This window comes from Schistocerca americana, chromosome X (assembly GCF_021461395.2).
Source record: "Schistocerca americana isolate TAMUIC-IGC-003095 chromosome X, iqSchAmer2.1, whole genome shotgun sequence".
NCBI lineage: Eukaryota > Metazoa > Arthropoda > Insecta > Orthoptera > Acrididae > Schistocerca > Schistocerca americana.
The window spans coordinates 387,194,087-387,212,751 of NC_060130.1; the positions used below are offsets into that span (position 1 = coordinate 387,194,087).

General features: G+C 39.6%; 1 protein-coding gene across 1 annotated transcript in view; it reads left to right on the forward strand.

Annotated features, from left to right (window-relative positions):
- LOC124555481 (exopolyphosphatase PRUNE1-like) overlaps positions 1 to 17,812 on the forward strand; it is a 158,379-nt gene extending 140,567 nt beyond the window's left edge. The window contains exon 7 of the mRNA XM_047129405.1: positions 17,488 to 17,812. The gene's annotated coding sequence lies outside the window, so the exon portion shown is untranslated. The remainder of the gene's footprint in view (positions 1 to 17,487) is intronic.
- Positions 17,813 to 18,665: the final 853 nt, after the last annotated feature.

The following is an 18,665-nucleotide window of genomic DNA, read 5'->3' on the forward strand; positions in this document are numbered from 1 at the left end:
TAAAATGTGTTGCTGTGACTCTGATTGTGCAGCTTATAGGTGATAAATGTAAAATTTTCGTGTGTTCTTTATGATTGGATTCCTGCATCTTGGCTTTCTGTTCAGTCAGCAAATCGAAGATCAAGAATTGCTCATAGCTCTTAAGGTGTGTGTTGACTTTGTTATTTCGAATGATCATTCTTGTCATTTCCTTGATTATTGACCATCTCTTCTGAAACGACCTGTATAAAACTGGTGAAAGTAAAATCGAACCAACGTTCATTGGTAATATGTGCAAATGGTCACTTAATTTCATCAAAATCCGTCATGCTAATGAGGTATTTTTTCTGAATGGAATCGTCCAAATATGAGTTACAGAAATTTATACCATTGTAATTATGTGTTGTCCACTGTAGTTCTCACAGTAACAAAAGTTGTTACTCTAAAGCACTATATGATATTACTTTATATAATAATAAAGGTGTTGAATGAAAGATTTCTGAATGGCTGCTGTAAATCTTTTAACACTACTGTCACTGTCCCAGCATTACTTATTGTTCAGCAGTGAGGTTTTTCTTCGGCTCTTGTGATGATATCCCTGGGATGGAAAGTGAATTATTTTGGCCTTTCCATATGAATAATATCCATTGTTATTCCTCATTACGTGTAGGCAATGTGAAATTTCTTCCAAAGAGGACGTTATATGTTATTGCCATCAAAATCATGGGAGTTGATGACAATCAACAGGTGATACTAAACCTAAAGAACTGAGATTAACAATTCTGTACTTTTCATGTTGTCATTGGACACACACACACACACACACACACACACACACACACACACACACACACACACACACACACAATCCAACGGAATTGTAAAGGCTACTGTCGCGACCTTGCTGCATTGAAAAACGCTCTCACTTCATTAAATGGTTACCATTTCGCTTTAGGAAGCCTAATCCCCAACAAATATTTTCTAGTTTTATGTTATTATCAAGCCTGCAATGAGAACCACATTGGCACTAAAATAACTTCTGGCAGATTATGTACGATGGTCTTTGAGACCATCTTTAGTGAACAAATATAACTTAATACTACAGGGGTGGTGTACATATGAAGAAATATAGAATACCCGTTTTCAAAGTCTGTATGCTGCAGAGCACTCTCTCAATCTGAAAGAGAGGAGATTTCATATCCAAGTTACTAGATTGTTTGAATACCTATAACTCTTTATACAGCAGCTCTGAGACGACTAACTGTGGTAATTTAATGGAAAAAGTGTTGTTAAATCTTGGCTTTTATATACTAAATATTGACTCCCCACTCATTTTAGTACAACACAAGAATCATTTTCAGCCATCAACACTATGGTCTGTGGCCTTAGTTTTTACCCTTTTATTCAATGGAAGTTTTCCAGTGACCTCTGTGATAGTGATAACTACCTAATCATTTTATGCCAATCATACCAATATTCAGCTTGACAGCCCTTCCCCCCTCATACATTGGATTCTTGAAGAATGCTGTGTGTTACACTTTTACGACTTACATAATGTTTGAAACATCCCCTCATGGGATCATTGAAGAGAACCTGAGACACACAACCACCAAGATCTTACACTCAGCAGCACAAACCACACAACTTACCTCAAGATCTGCCCTTCAGAAGCCAGCCCCATGATGGACACAGGAGATCACTGTGGCCATTGAAAGCCATAGAAGGGCACTTCACTAACATAAGCACCATCTTTTGAAAGACACTCTTATCATCATTAAAGGTCCCTGAGCTACAGCCCATTACCTCATAAAAGACAAAAATAGGAATGCTGGAAAAGATACTAATCTGCTACCATAATTTTTACCTCTCTCTCGTAGACCTAGACCAAGTAATTCTATATTTGTGGTCAGCAAAAAGTGGCTGATATCCCAAGCTTCTGTCAGGATGGTGTAATGAAATCTGACTACTGGCGTGGCTGGCCATCTGGTGATACAATTTGCCAAACTTCAGTGACTGACAACTACATTCCCCACCCCCTCACTTTCCTTCTACACAACACGTGTTACCTGGAACCCTATAACCCTTGTTTTTCTGAATGGTAATGCTTCAGAGCACTGAAAATGTGCTAAATACAGCTCTGTGCTCGGATTGAATACATAATCAAATCTAACACCATGTAACTATATAATTCAAGTGCCACTCCCTCACTATGTTTAATGAATCTGGCTTGAGGGTGGCATTGAACAGACAATGGAGTATTAGTCAAAACCAATGAGTTTGAGTTATCAGTCTTCAGAGTGGTTTGATGTGGTCCACCACAGATTCCTTTCCTCTGCTACTTCATCATCTCAGTATAGCACTTGACCCAATGTCCTCAATTATTTGTTGGATGTATTTCAATATTTGTCTTCCTCTACAGTTTTCACCCTCTAAAACTCCCTGTGGCACCATGGAGGTTGTTCCCAGATGTCTTAACACATTTCCTATCATCTTGTCCCTTCTTCTTGTCAGTGTTTTCCACATGTTCCTTTCTTTGCTGATTCTGTGATGAACATTCTCATTCCATATCTTGTCAGTTGACCTAATTTTCAACATTCTTGTGTAGCACCTCATGTTAAATGCTTCAGTTCCCTTCTGTTCCAGTTTTACCACTGTCCATGATTCACTACCATTCAGTGCTTTGCTCCAAACATACATTCTCTGAAATTCCTTCCTCAAATTAAGGACTATGTATGATACCACTAGACTTTTCTTGGCCAGTGAGTTACGGACTATAAAAGTCAACAACTGGGTTGCAGTCTGCCTTTCTACGCTCTCGGCATGAATCCACAATTCTCTGCCATCCCCATATTGATTATGCCAGTCTGACCCGTGGATACAGCCTGCAAGAAGCTGTGGTAGGCTATATCCTGTTAGAATGCTTGAGTTTCTCTGCTACACAGTGAGTTTCACAACTGGATGAGTCATTTCCTGAAATCCTATATTGTAATATCCAGGTGGTAAATCAAGTTTTAAATTTTTCCATGAGAGTGAATTTTCTAATTTCATCTGAAGCCTTCATTGTTAATGTCCTGCTGGCTGCCTCGTGGAGTTGGGGGTTAGCATATTTTCGTGGCAGTGTATCTTTCCTCGCCTTGCCATTGCTGTCCGGTAAGGTGTGTAGTTCGACAGCCGCCTTGATTGTGGTTTGGATATTTGTTTCTTTTGGACTACCTTGGTCATAGTGGGTCCTTCTGCTGCTGGATGTTCTAAACACCAGATTCTGAAGACGCAGTGCTGTCTGTCGGTTCCGCCTTGCCTGGGTTATTCCAACGTTGTGTTGGTTATAAGATGCTAGGTAGATGTTGCAAGAGTGTTGGCCTGTGCTTAAACTGTCATTAGTTTGATTTGCCATCTGGTTAAGTGAATACAACTCTTGGCTGCCTGTCTCATCATCTACGAAGTTGAGCGACTTTCCCAGGTTGTTCCTTGGAGCACTGTCTGAGGACCACTCCTCTCTTGAATTGGTCAGATTGTGATGATTTTCTTTTGAGTTATTACTGTTGGGGCCTTCAGGCGACAAAAATGATTGTCCTCTCTTATAACATTTTAGTATTTATTGGAGAAGTTAACTCGTTCTTAAGAATTTGCTATCTAGGCCCTCAGCCATCTAATTGTTTTTGAGTTATTACTATTGGGGCCTTCAGCTGACAAATAACTTGAATTTCTGGTCAATATGGCCTTCAGCCATGAGTGCAACTTGCTTAAGAAATTTTTATTTGACATTGTGTTTTTAACAGTCAAATTTGATCATTGTTCCTTATTGTCAACCTTATTTGCAATTGTTTTCAAATAAAGTGTACATGATTTGAAAAAAAGACACTGAGCAACCAACGGTAATTGAGTATGGCCCCATCCACACTAAATCCTGTCTTTCCCTAAGTACCACGTTTCAAACTTTGTGCAAACTGCACTTTATCCTTTCAACCAAATAAAAGACAAGAGTTGCTTATGCAGCAGATGGATGCTATGACACATTTGTATACAACAGTGCCATTTATTGAGTGGATTACTATTTCTGCAGATTTATATCTGTCTTCAGGAACATCAAGACAAATTTGGACAAAAATAAAACACCTGCTTGCTTGTAAAAATAATGTAATCTGTAATGTAACATCATACACTGGCTTGATTTTTCTTTCTTTTGACAATCACTTGTATGACAAATACAATTATGCACTACAAGTTATTCAGAAAATTACTGATTTGAGATGTGTTTGGCATGATTTACGTGCTTAAAATCTGCATATGTGCACTTTGGACTGCACATTACTTTCTCATGTCATGGCTGCTTCTGCTTGTTCTTAGATTGTGCGGTGGGCAGGAAGGCCTCAACAAACCACCGTTGCAAGTCATTATTTGTGCAGCAGGAATGAGTTGCTTTAACACTTTTTTTTTTTTTTTTTAATACTTGCAGTGAACCTTAGCAGTTAAAATGTTGACGCTGCATTTCTTTCTGTGTATGCATCCTGTGTGAAAAATTTCAGGGTAGGTTTCGACACGTCAGATTGGCCATTCCTTTGTAATTTTACATGTAATTTTAATAAAATATTCTGAACAAGTCTTGTGTAATAAGTGACAGTGAGTTAGAACATTTAATTTTTCCAACTGCAACTTATTTTATAACTAAACTAGAATTTCTTTTGCTTTGTGAGAAGTTTACCTCTTTTTGTCTTAGCCACCATTACAGCAATGAAAGAATGACTGCATTATCAATAACTCCATAACTGTATGCTACTGCAGCTGTAACCATAGACTGGAATTTCACTGCGGAAGTGTATTTAAAGTGAGATGTTTTTATTCCTGTACTGTATCTGGAAATGACCACAATAAAATTAAGTAAAGGAATCGTTAGAAACCCTCGAGTTCATACTTCATTTCTGTGTTAATCAAAGCAGAAGCTTTTAATAATCATCATATAACTGGAGTAGTTTGCCAAACTTCACTAATTATTACTACATTATTATTTATTAGTTCACAGGTACTTTTCTGCTATTTATTTTCACTACTTTTGAATGGAGGAGCTGGAAGAATTGAAATGTCAGACGTTCACCACACAGATTACTTATGTTTACATTAAGAATTCATATTCAGAGAATCAACAAAATTTTCTGTCACAAGAGCTGACAACAAGAAGCCTGTAATGTAGGTATAAGTCTGCATCCAGTATTATAAGTTATGAGATATCCACAGTGGGGGGAGGGAGTGACTATAAAACGTGGTGTGATAGAATGTAAGACTTGTTAATTGCCTCTGTAATGAGATGATGTGGTGTTGTTGTGGTCTTCAGTCCTGAGACTGGTTTGATGCAGCTATCCATTCTACTCTATCCTGTGCAAGCTCCTTCATCTCCCAGTACCTACTGCAACCTACACCCTTCTGAATCTGTTTAGTGTATTCATCTCTTGATCTCCCTCTACGATTTTTACCCTTCACGCTGCCCTCCAATGCTAAATTTGTGATCCCTTGATGCCTCAGAATATGTCCTACCAACCGATCCCTTCTTCTAGTCAAGTTGTGCCACAAACTTCTCTTCTCTCCAATCCTATTCAGTACCTCCTCATTAGTTATATGATCTACCCATCTAATCTTCAGCATTCTTCTGTAGCACCACATTTCAAAAGCTTCTATTCTCTTCTTGTCCAAACTATTTATCGTCCACGTTTCACTTCCATACATAGCTACACTCCATACAAATAGTTTCAGAAACGACTTCCTGACACTTAAATCTATATTTGATGTTAACAAATTTCTCTTCCTCAGAAATGCTTTCCTTGCCATTGCCAGTCTACATTTGATATCCTTTCTACTTCGACCATCATCAGTTATTTTGCTCCCCAAATAGCAAAACTCCTTTACTACTTTAAGTGTCTCATTTCCTAATCTAATTCCCTCAGCATCACCCGACTTAATTCGACTACATTCTGTTATCCTCGTTTTGCTTTTGTTGATGTTCATCTTATATCGTCCTTTCAAGACCCTGTCCATTCCGTTCAACTGCTCTTCCAAGTCCTTTGCTGTCTCTGACAGAATTACAATGTCATCGGTAAACCTCAAAGTTTTTATTTCTTCTCCATGGATTTTAATACCTACTCCAAATTTTTCTTTTGTTTCCTTCACTGCTTGCTCAATATGAGATGATAGTATGCAGTAAAGGGAATTAGGTTGCTGGCAGGAAGATACAAGTTGAGGCCACTTTGCTCCGACTAACTGGCATATAATGTATCTGTGTTTTGTGTAGGGTCCAGGGAGGTTGATGTTATTCACACACTTTTGCGCATTTCTTACACAGGTAGAAATTAACTGTGGGGTGTAGTACAGCTAACAATGATCACGGATAAAATGAAATAGTGGTAGTTTCATGTCATGAATAAGCAGTGTATGAATTTTGTCAACAAATCCTAGGATCAACTGCCCACCTGTGCCATTGCATTACATCTCAGTAATTCTCATATTGTGGTAGCGTGGAGGTTCATCCATATGAAACCATCAGGGACTAAATTAATAAACTTCTGTGCCAACTATGAGGCTCAGCATAGAAAATCAGCACCACTCACAGCTCGGAACCTATTGTTAATTGGGGGTTTTCTCTGTCTTAAGTGTACTGCAAGCTGAAAAGCTCTTCAGCACAGGCTCTTTTTGCTTTTATTGACAAAACTTCAGCAGTGATTGTATCGTAAACTTTAAGAGTAGATGATACTTGTTGTCCTTTTAGTATTTGTGGACAGAGTGGCAGTTTTTCTTGAGGAAAACTTGTTTTATAAATTGCTGTCAGTGTTTGTGTTCCTTGTTACACCTTCTGATGAAAACTGATTCCACCCTAATGTCAGCAGAAGCTGGAATTGAACTTACACAGCACACATTTGCTGAATCCGTTAAGTTGGTCTTTGCATATAGTATACTTGCACAATAAACTTCCTTGATTTGGAACTTGGTTATTCGTAGCTTACAAAGTCACTCTGTTGATGTTCATGTTTTCCTGTCTGTGATATATTGTCTTGTCATTTGTATTTCTCTATTTGGGGTTAGCCTGGTGACACTGTTCTTAAGAATGTCTTCTAAGTCTATAATGATCAAAAGATGAATGCTGCAGCTGTTCACTTGCTGTGAGGTAACATGTTCATGCTGTAAAGTGAAAGCTGCCTTAGCTGTTGGTTCCAGTCTCAATGGAGGTCAGACTTTCACCTACTCCGTGACAGAGCTACAAGCAGCCAGATTGAAAATCAATAAGGATATCTTGAGAAAACTTATTTGTGGGAGTCTTCTCACTACTTCCAGTACACCGTAGTGTAAGGGTGAAAAACATAAAATACTGCACACTCGATAAAACCTTTTCCTGCTTCCGCTGCCACAATTTTTGGTTTTTGTGAATACTGGGTTTCCTTATGTATCCACTCCAACTGTCTCATTTCCATACTCTTGAGTAAGATACAGGACTTTATGAAAATACAGACTATTTCAAAGTCCAGAGTGCGTAATGTCTTGGTAATTAGTGCTGATTGAGGCATGATTGTGCTACAGGTACTTTATGTTTTATTAAAATAAGCATTTGTTGTAAGCTTACTGTGATAACCTGTAATTAATTCACATTAGTGCGCTGCAGATTTTAATACAGGGTGTATACGACCCGGGACAACCGGGAGATCCGGGAAAAACCTGGGAATTTTTTCATCTGGGAAAAAAATGGGAAAATCTGAGAATTTTTTAGAATTCCGGGAATTATTTTTATTGTTTTAGTTTTCAGTTAAATTTTTGTAACTTTGACTGGTAAGAACCAATACACTAGCAAAGGATATTACTGTATCTCACTACTGGCATTATGCAAGAATAAAGAACATGAGATCATACAGTACTGGTACTCCAAGAAAATTTATATCCGTATCTGGACATACGAATCTGTACCTTAAGCCAAATTATGCATTTCAGTATGGTTCACAAAATTCTGATGCTCATGGAGTATCCTGTAATATCTTGTTTCTTTTATGGCATAATGTAAGATCTTTTGATGTTTTACGCATGTGGGCTTCCCATGTCATCGTAGCTGTGCAAGTGTGGCAGTGCCTGTTATGTGGCGCTCTCTGGCAGCTGCTGAAACGAACCATTTTTAACAAGCCGCAGGAAAATATTGTGAATGGTTGTTTGAAAAGTGTTACTTTCAAAGTAAATTTCTTTTTATGCAAGATGAACTAAGTGCGAGAATGTATGATGAATTTCTTAAATCGCAGAGCATTTGACTCTTGTCTAAAAATCAACTCTTCGAGGACGACCATTTACAAGAACTTCGAACCCAGAAGATGAGACATTTTATGTCATTGTTAAAGAGTTTACTGGCACATTTGTGTGATGTATCTTAAAGTGTAATACACGCAAAAAGGATCAACATTATATGTGAAAGCTTTTCTTTTCTTGTAGCAACACTATTTATATTAATTTAAACCATTAACTTCTCCTGTTTTTGTATTCGCACTACTTAACAATAATGTTGCTATTGACTGACTACAACACTTGTTCTATGCTCTGAATACTCGCTGTCATCGGCTGGTGAGATCACGTGACATGAACTATTACTGGCATACAAAAGCGCGTCGTGCTATCGATTTCAATGCTTCGGAAAGTATCATGCAGTGTTTGTTGGGGTTAGAATTTATAAGTTTGTAATACGAGAATATGCAGTGTACCTATTGCTGCACATCAGACATCTTTCCAAAACGTGTTTTTTTTCCCCGAGTTTTGTTTTCTAAAGTGTCATGAAATTCTATGCCGGTGTACGAGGTGCATTCAAGTTCTAAGGCCTCCGATTTTTTTTCTAATTAACTACTCACCTGAAATCGATGAAACTGGCGTTACTTCTCGACGTAATCGCCCTGCAGACGTACACATTTTTCACAACGCTGACGCCATGATTCCATGGCAGCAGCGAAGGCTTCTTTAGGAGTCTGTTTTGACCACTGGAAAATCGCTGAGGCAATAGCAGCACGGCTGGTAAATGTGCGGCCATGGAGAGCGTCTTTCATTGTTGGAAAAAGCCAAAAGTCACTAGGAGCCAGGTCAGGTGAGTAGGGAGCATGAGGAATCTCTTCAAAGTTGTTGTCATGAAGAAACTGTTGCGTAACGTTAGCTCGATGTACGGGTGCGTTGCCTTGGTGAAACAGCACATGCACAGCCCTTCCCGGACGTTTTTGTTGCAGTGCAGGAAGGAATTTGTTCTTCAAAACATTTTCGTGGGATGCATCTGTTACCGTTGTGCCCTTTGGAACGCAATGGGTAAGGATTACGCCCTCGCTGTCCCAGAACATGGACGCCATCATTTTTTCAGCACTGGCGGTTACCCGAAATTTTTTTGGTGGGGGTGAATCTGTGTGCTTCCATTGAGCTGACTGGCGCTTTGTTTCTGGATTGAAAAATGGCATCCACGTCTCATCCATTGTCACAACCGACGAAAAGAAAGTCCCATTCATGCTGTCGTTGTGCGTCAACATTGCTTGGCAACATGCCACATGGGCAGCAATGTGGTCGTCCGTCAGCATTCGTGGCACCCACCTGGATGACACTTTTAGAATTTTCAGATCATCATGCAGGATTGTGTGCACAGAACCCACAGAAATGCCAACTCTGGAGGCGATCTGTTCAACAGTCATTCGGCGATCCCCCAAAACAATTCTCTCCAGTTTCTCAATCATGTCGTCAGACCGGCTTGTGCGAGCCCGAGGTTGTTTCGGTTTGTTGTCACACAATGTTCTGCCTTCATTAAACTGTCGCACCCACGAACGCACTTTCGACACATCCATAACTCCATCACCACATGTCTCCTTCAACTGTTGATGAATTTCAGTTGGTTACACACCACGCAAATCCAGAAAACGAATGATTGCACGCTGTTCAAGTAAGGAAAACGTCGCCATTTTAAGTATTTAAAACAGTTCTCATTCTCGCCGCTGGCGGTAAAATTCCATCTGCCATACGGTGCTGCCATCTCTGGGACGTATTGACAATGAACGCGGCCTCATTTTAAAACAATGCGCATGTTTCTATCTCTTTCCAGTCCGGAGAAAAAAAAATCGGAGGCCTGAGAACTTGAATGCACCTCGTATAAAACAGTAACATAACCATTCAAAGGACTGGTAAGTTTATAGTTATGAGGAAAAGTACACTGTCACTTAAAACAGAAAAAGTGTATTTTCACCTGGGAGAAAGTGTATTTTTAACAGAGTAATTCGGGAAAAATCCAGGAATTTTTTTTCCTTGTCCACATACACACTCTGTAATAGCATTTTTCTGTTAGGTTATTATACATGACGGTAAATGTGAGATAGAAATTAATCATCAGCAATGTATTCTCTCACATTATCTAATAGAGTCTGAAAGTGGTTGGATAGTTCTTGTAGAAGCATACTGATTCAGAGTTAGAGGTTACCAAGCCAGATCTGAACTGCAGTTTTACCCAGAAAGGAATTTTCTTGATGGTTGTTCAATAGGGAATGGGAAAAGTAAACATTTAGAGTATTGAAGATCAGACGAATAAGTGCATGATTAACAACTTCCCAAATAAACTTCTTGATAGTTCTTTCGGGGATGCCAGCAGAGTACCTTATCGTGTAGTAGCAACACTTGGTGTAAGAAGAAGATGTTACCTGTAATGGAAACACCCCTCGGGATGAGTTCATACTGCATAACATACTTTTATTACCACTGGATGCCAAATATTATCTGTTCACACCGCGCTTAGCTCAAGGAGATGTACTTTCTTAGGGGTCAGCCATTAATTTCTTCTTCAGAAGTTGACATAAAGGTATCATAATTTCTGAACCTTGCCGTCTAAATGCAAATGTTGCATGAATGTTAAATTTTGCTGTTCATCAAATATGACAATTAACAAGAATTCCTGAATGTTGAAAATAATACATGCTAGAATAATCTTTCTTGAAACAAGAAAATCCTTTTCTAATGCAATTTCTCTGATAGGACTAGCCTCCACACGATACAAATATTTTGAGTTGCCTCCACTGCCTTCACCCCTCTACTGATACCAAAATGAACAGTATGTCACAAACATTGGACTTTTTCCAGTTGCTATTCTATTTTGAGAAGTGGAAGCAGCCTTGCCTGTGGCTATCGAGTGTGCAGTCGTCTGCAAGTTGTGACTCGCATCAGCACCAGTGATACGTGTCACATGGGTTCTGAGACCATCCTCAGTTCATACAGGCAGTTGGTGGAGGTGCTAGCATTGCACGTGGGGTGCAAGCAGGGCTCACAATTTGCAGCATTGTTCCCAGAGTTAATCGGGGTCTTTTGATTTGGAGCCAAGTGGGGGTTGTCAACCAAAGGCTTTGTCGACTCTTTGACGGTTCTGGCAGCAGATTTTTAGACCTACTTTATTGTGTGGGGATTTGTAGGACTCCTTTGATACGTCAGGGGTGCGCTACACAAAGGAGGCAGCAACTCTGGTAGCAGAATACTTTTGGAGTGCACATGAGGGTTTCTTAGGCTAGACGGTAGTTTGAGGTGCTGTGAGGAACACTCACCAGTGAATTCACAGCCAGGGAAGTCAGACGGCGTTCAAAATAAGTATTTGTTATAAAGCTCCCGAATTTACTGCCCTCTAAGAAAATTCTTGTGCTCAAATTATTCTTGGGACCGAGAGCTGGCTGAAACCTGAGGTGGAAAGCTCTGAGATATGTAGCGAGTCTTGGAACTTATATTGGAAAGGCAGATTAGAGGCCATAGGAGGGGGAGTGTTCATTGAAGTTGACAAAAATATTGTCTCTGTTGAGGTGGAAGTGGAGTGTGACAGTGAAGTTACCTGGCCATTTAAAACAGGTGTAGGTGAAACCAAGTTAATTGCTGGACGATTTTATCGGCCACCTGATTCCTCTGTGAAAGTTCTAGAGTCATTCAAAGAATGTCTATGGTCAATAGTGCGTAAATACCCAGATCATTCAATACTAGTTGGAGGCGACTTTAACCTACCGAGTATAGAGTGGGATGTCTATGGATTCATTGCAGGTGCTACAGAGAGAAAGTCATGCTAAACAGTTTTGAACACATTTTCTGAAAACTGTCTTCAGCAGCTAGCTCGGCAGTCCACACACAATGGAAATGCCTTAGATCTTGTAGTTACAAATAGGCCTGGCCATTTTGACAGTGTCAGTATAGAAATGGAGATTAGCGATCATATCATTATAGCAACTGTGATTACAAAAGCTAATAAACCAGTCAAGAAAGCTAGGAGAGTGTTTCTGCTAGATAGAGCAGATAAGCAGTTGTTAGCAACATCTCACTTAAACAGTGAATTGACATCACTTAGTTCCAGTAAGATGGATGTAGAGGAATTATGGGCAAAGATTAAGCAGATTGTAGGTTGTGGTCTGAAGAGTTATTTCCGTAGTAAGTGGGTAAATGATGGAAAAGGTCCACCATGGTTTAATAACGAAATTCAGAAGATGCTGAGGAAGTGGTTCAAAAGAGAATGCACAAATGACAACAAGTGAAGGTTAGTAGAGATTCTTGTATCTGTGAAAAGATCTATGCACAAAGCATACAACAGTTACCACCGCCGCACCTTAGCAAAAAATCTGGCAGAGAACCCGAGAAAATTCTGCTCCTATGTAAAACCATTTAGTGGGTCTAAGGCTTCCTTTCAGTCCCTTGTTGACCAGTCTGGTGTGGCAGTCGAGGATAGCAAAATGAGAGCCAAAGTTTTAAACTCCAGGTTCAATAAATTGTTCACACAGGAGACTCATGCAAACATACTTTCATTTGACCATTAGACAGACTTCCATATGGATGATGTAGAAATCAGCATCCCTGTTGTAAAGAAACAACTGAAAGATTTGAAAGCAAGTAAATCACCAGGTCCATCTACCATCTACATCTACATCCATACTCCGCAAGCCACCTGGAATCCCAGTTTGGTTTTACAAAGATTGCTGTACGGCACTGTCCCCTTACCTAGCCTGCATTCATCATGAATGTGTTGCCCAGCACAAGGTCCCAAGTGACTGGAAAAAAGCTCAAGTGACTCCAGTATGTAAGAAGGGTAAAAGAACGGACCTGCAAAATTACAGATCAATATTCTTAACTTGGGTTTGCTGCAGAATCCTTGAACATATTCTCGCTTCAAATATATTAAACTTTCTTGAAACTGAGAAACTTATGTCTTCGAATCAGCATGATTTTAAAAAGCGTCACTTGTGCAAAACTCAGCTTGCCTTTTTCATATGATATACTGTGAACTAAGGATGACGGGCAACAGGCAGAGTCCATACTTCTAAATTTTCAGAAAGCATTTGATACGGTGCCCCAATGCAGGCTGTTAATGAAGGTACAAGCATATGGAATAAGTTCACATATATATGAGTGGCTCAAAAACTTCTTAAGTAATAGAACCTAGTATTCTGTCCTCGAAGTGAGTGTTCATCAGAGACAAATCTATCTTCAGGAGTGCCCCAGGGAAATGTGATAGGACCGGGGAAGTGTGATAGGACCGCTGTTGTTCTCTATATACATAAATGATTTGGCAGACAGGGTGGGCAGCAATCCGTGATTGTGCGCTGATGATACTGCAGTGTATGGTAAGGTGTCGAAGTTAAGTGACTAGGAAGATACAAGACAATTGAGACAAAATTTCTAGTTGGGTGTAATGAATGGCAGCTAGCCTTAAATGTGGATAAATGTAAATTAATGTGGATGAGTAGGAGGAACAAACCTGTAATGTTCAGAGAAAGTGTTACTAGTGTCATGCTTGACACAGGCAACTCATTTAAATATATGGACATAATGTTGCTAAGCGATATTAGATAGAATGAGCATGTGAGAACTGTGGTAAAGAAGGCAAATGCTTGACTTCGGTGTGTTGCGAGATTTTTAGGAAAGAGTGATTCACCTGTAAAGAAGACCACATATAGGACACTGGTGCAACCTATTCTGGAGTACTGCTCAAGTATTTGTGATGTGTACCAGGTCAGATGGAAGGAAGGCATCAAACCAATTCAGAGGCAGGCTGCTAGATTTGCTACCAGTAGGTTCAAACAATGTGTAAGTGTTACAGAGATGTTTCAGGAACTCAAATGGGAATCCCTGGAGGGCAGGGGACATCCTTTTCAAGAAACACATGTGAGAAACTTCAGAGAACTGACATTTGAAGCTGACTACTGAATGATTCTACTGCTGCTAGTATACATTGTGCATAAGGACCACAAAGATAAGATATGAGAAATTAGGGCCCATATGGAGGCATATAGACAGTCGTTTTTCCCTCGCTCTATTTCAGTGAAATAGGAAAGGTAATGATTAGCAGTGGTACAGAGTACCCTGTACGGTGGCTTGTGGATTACAGATGTAGATGTATGTAAAAATGATCCTACAGAGACATCCATGCTGTTGAAGGATTGAAATGAGGTTGATGGTACAGGTAACATGACCCACAGGACTCATCTCCTTGAAAAAATACAGCCCTATGATAAACAAAGCCATCAACCTGCACTACACAGTCACCTTTGCAGAATGAATCACTGCCAGTTCATGTGCATGCAGATTTTAGTCCATATTCCGCAAGTCAGTGTATTGACATGTCCTTGAAGAGGGAAGTGGCTTCGTCTGTCCACAGAATGTTCTGTTCCATGGCTATTCACTGACCACTTCTGTGTGAGCAAGAAATTCTAGAGTGAACGTTTGTTTTGTTGACATGTGAGCAGGTAGCAACTCCTGAACATGAGTGATTTTTTATGGATAGGAATGCTGGATATTTCGTAAGATTTTATGCTCCGTGCTTAGAGGCATGGCCAACATCCGCACAATTCCCCATGCACTGCACGTTTGCACTCCACCGCTGGACCCCTTTGACAGTGCTGTGGCCACGTCTTTGACAGATGTCAGATCAACTGCTTTCCTCCCTATGCCACATTGCACTTCAGGAAAACCTGTCTTTTCAAATTTTGTAATCATTTTCTCCAGACCCATAGCAGACACTGGACCAGTGCCTTTTTATTTCATACACTTGAGTTTCTGGAACTTCTCTCAGGCTACTGGCATGCACTCACCATTCTTGTAAAAGAGCTTTATCAGCATCGCACTATCACACCATTCTAAGGAGTGGTTTACTTCCTTCAGCATTTTGAAATAGGCATTTAACTATGGACACCCAGTGCAATAAAAATAAACAAAAAAAATGCATACCAATGCCAGAGCAGGAATGTGTCACAATCACCTGGTTGGATGGCAGCTGATATCAGGCAGCCAGTGGTCGGTGGCCACTGTGGGGTGAGGAAGCTTTTGAGCATAAACTGTTCTGATCTTGGCATAGCCACAAGCTCTTTTGCGGAAATGTTTTAAGAAGGTTTTGCTAATGCTGGTGGGTTAGAAAATGTAGCAAATTAACTTTGACGTTTCATCAGACTGATACCTAAAGCAGACAGCCAAAATGTGATTTAAAAAATAAAGGAAGGAATGGACTCAAACTTACGACTTAATGTCTACATTTTGCTATGTTTACCAGTAGATCACTAGCAGATACAGCACTGCAACAGCTCGAGTGGAAGACAACACTTCCTCCAGAAACTTCCATTCCTACAGTTTTGCCAGATTGTGAAATGGATGGATTTAGAATTCTGAGGGGCAGCTAGTTTTATTGGCAGATTAAGTTAATGACTCGGACTTAATGTCTGCAGCATCTGGTGGTGGCCAGGTTGTATATCTGTGACTTTACGTTGCCAGTGCACATAAAGCTACTATCAGAGCATAGATACAAAATTGAACTGTTTCATTCTGTAGTGCCACATAAAAATACTTTCATTTATCTCTTGCAGCCAAAATTATTACATCCTGCCCAGCATTAAATCGCCACACAGCATAATACTCTGAGCTACTAGTCGAAAGTTACATTGTTTGCTGTGTGCACCACTTTTGATCTTTTTTGGAGATTTCAGGATTTCATTAGGGAGATGATAGTTAGTAGAGGAATGATTATTTCCTTTTGTATTAAAATATGAGAAAAAATCCAACATACTCTGTTATGCAGTAAATATCAACTAGAAACGTACACAATTTATAGGAAATTGTTGTATTTTATTCCTCATTGAATTTATTATTGTTTTATCACTTTTAAGTGTACTCATTAGAATTGCTACCTCATTGTTCTCCACTGTCATTCCTCAATATGCTCTCCAAACCTTGCAGACATTGCTCAATAGGAACCAATAGAGAATTTGCACTTAAGTTGCCATTTCTCAGTATGAAACTATCTGGTAGGTAACACATGGGGTGAAAGAAACCCATCAGAATGAATTCTTAACAATTCTAACCAGACACTGTACAGCCAGCCAGATGTATTCAAATACTGCAACACAGTATTTAAGAATAGGGGGAGTGGAGCTGGGAAATCATATTAGCAATGTTATTTTCCGAGCCACTGATCACCTATGCATCAATTCCACTATCCTTATGCCACTCATGGTATTAACCTGTTATCTGCCATGATGAAGAATGCAGTTTCAGTGTCCAGGGAAGCAAGATGGTCTGGGAAGGTTTAAATGCTGAACAGTTGCTGAGAGAATTCCATCGATTCCCTCCCCACAAAAGCTCACTACATAGTGCAATGAGATTGGAATTTACATTCAGACTACCTAAAAAACTAAAGCAAATTATGTAATTAGATTTAAATTAGTTTCATCCAAAGGTAGCTACATTAAAGAAACTCCATGTTGTTATTAGATGTCGTTTTTTAAATTATTTATATCCAGCAAATGCTGTAATAAAGATTGTTTCTAGTTATGTATTTTATGGCATCTCTAATGAAGCAGTTGATTCACTTGTAAGAAAATTTTGTGTGTGGATATATAAATATCTTTCAGCATACTTCTAATGATGGAAAGTATTTTATTTAGAAAACATAGTACAGCTATTGGCAATTGTGACTTGTAGTACTTAAGCAGACTAACTACTTTAACTGGATATATATCAAGACATAACCATATCACACAACATAGGAGATTTCTACAAGTTGCATGTTGTGCATTGAAAATATGCAGTAAAGATAACATTAAGATGTACTAACATGCTGAGTTCTAGGTGCCACGAAAAACCTAGGGAATTGCATTACCAAATATGGCAGCCAAGAGTGTGTAATGCTCACACATTGTGCCATATTTCTATGTAGTCTTTTAGATGACACTAATTTAACTTGACCAATGCTCTGTAAGGCATCTTTCAGTTCAGTTTGGCATCCTCTTCTTGCTGAGTGTCTAATATGTGTTGTACCACTTCCAGGATACCATATTTTAGCTGTGTCTTATTTTTGACAGTTTGTAAGTATCAGATTGCATGGAAACTGGCCATAAATTTTCGTTGTAGATCTTCTTGAAAGATATTAAAAAAGTTTTGACATTAAACACTAGCAATTTTTCTTAACAAAAATATTGTCACGTTTCTTGTTCCCAATTGCTTGTATCCTCTGACAGTGTTTTGTGATTTCAGGTGTATACAGTCTACAGATATGAGATAGGAGTGTCATGTTTGGTGCTAAAACTCTGTTTAAACAATCGGGACTTGAGGAAAAAGAAATTGGATGGCTGCAGTGAAGTATTTCTCTGTTGTTCAATGGTGCATGGATTGTTCTCCATTCCAGTGTGTCTGTTTTAAAAAAAAGTGAAGAACTTGGATTTCAGTGGTGGAGAACAAAGTGAAATGTAATAAGTGTTCCTGTAATGCAGCTTCTTTGCATTATTTTAAACTGAAACTATCCATGTTTATTCTCTCTCTCTCTCTCTCTCTCTCTCTCTCTCTCTCCCTCTCCCCTCCCCCCCCCTCCCTCCCTCCCTCCCTCCCTCCCTCCCTCTCTCCCTCTCCCCCCTCCCTCCCTCCCTCCCTCCCTCTCTCCCTCTCCCCCCTCCCTCCCTCCCTCCCTCCCTCCCTCCCTCCCTCTCTCTCCCTCTCCCCCCTCCCTCTCCCCCCCCCCCCCCCCCCTCTCTCTCTCTCTCTCTCTCTCTCTCTCTCTCTCTCTCTCTCTCTCTCTCTCTCTCTCTCTCTCTCTCTTTCTCTCTCTCCCCCCCCCTCTCTCTCTCTCCCCTCTCTCCCCCCCCCCTTCCCTCCCTCTCCCTCCTCTATTTTTATATTCTTGCTTGTGCAAGTTATTGAAATTGTCAATGTTGTGTGTTTTAATATTAAGTGGGAATGTGCACAGCTTAATGGACGGACAAAAAAGTCAAATTAGACTCTCCATTATTAAAAAGATTTATATAAGCCATATGTTTTCTTAAATGTATGACTGTACCCATGTGAACTGAATTTTACATTACCTGATTAGATAAATCTATGGAAATGTTTATTATATTTGTTTTATTGACTTTTTTATTTACTCATTCATCCAGGGATAATCTCATACTGATGAAGAATTTATCATCACCATACAATAAAAATAAATAGGTCAAAGATACATGCACATAAGATATGTATGTATGTTTTCACAAGGATAGGGCAGATGGTTGGGTGTCTCATTGCTTAAGGGACCATCAAGCATTTGCTTGAAATTATTTTGAAAAATCATGGAAAACCTAAGTCAGGCTGGCTGGACAGAGCAAACTCCATCCTCCTGAATATGGCATCAATATCCTAACAACTGCACTGTTCCTTTAGGGTGGTTACTGTTGTGCAAT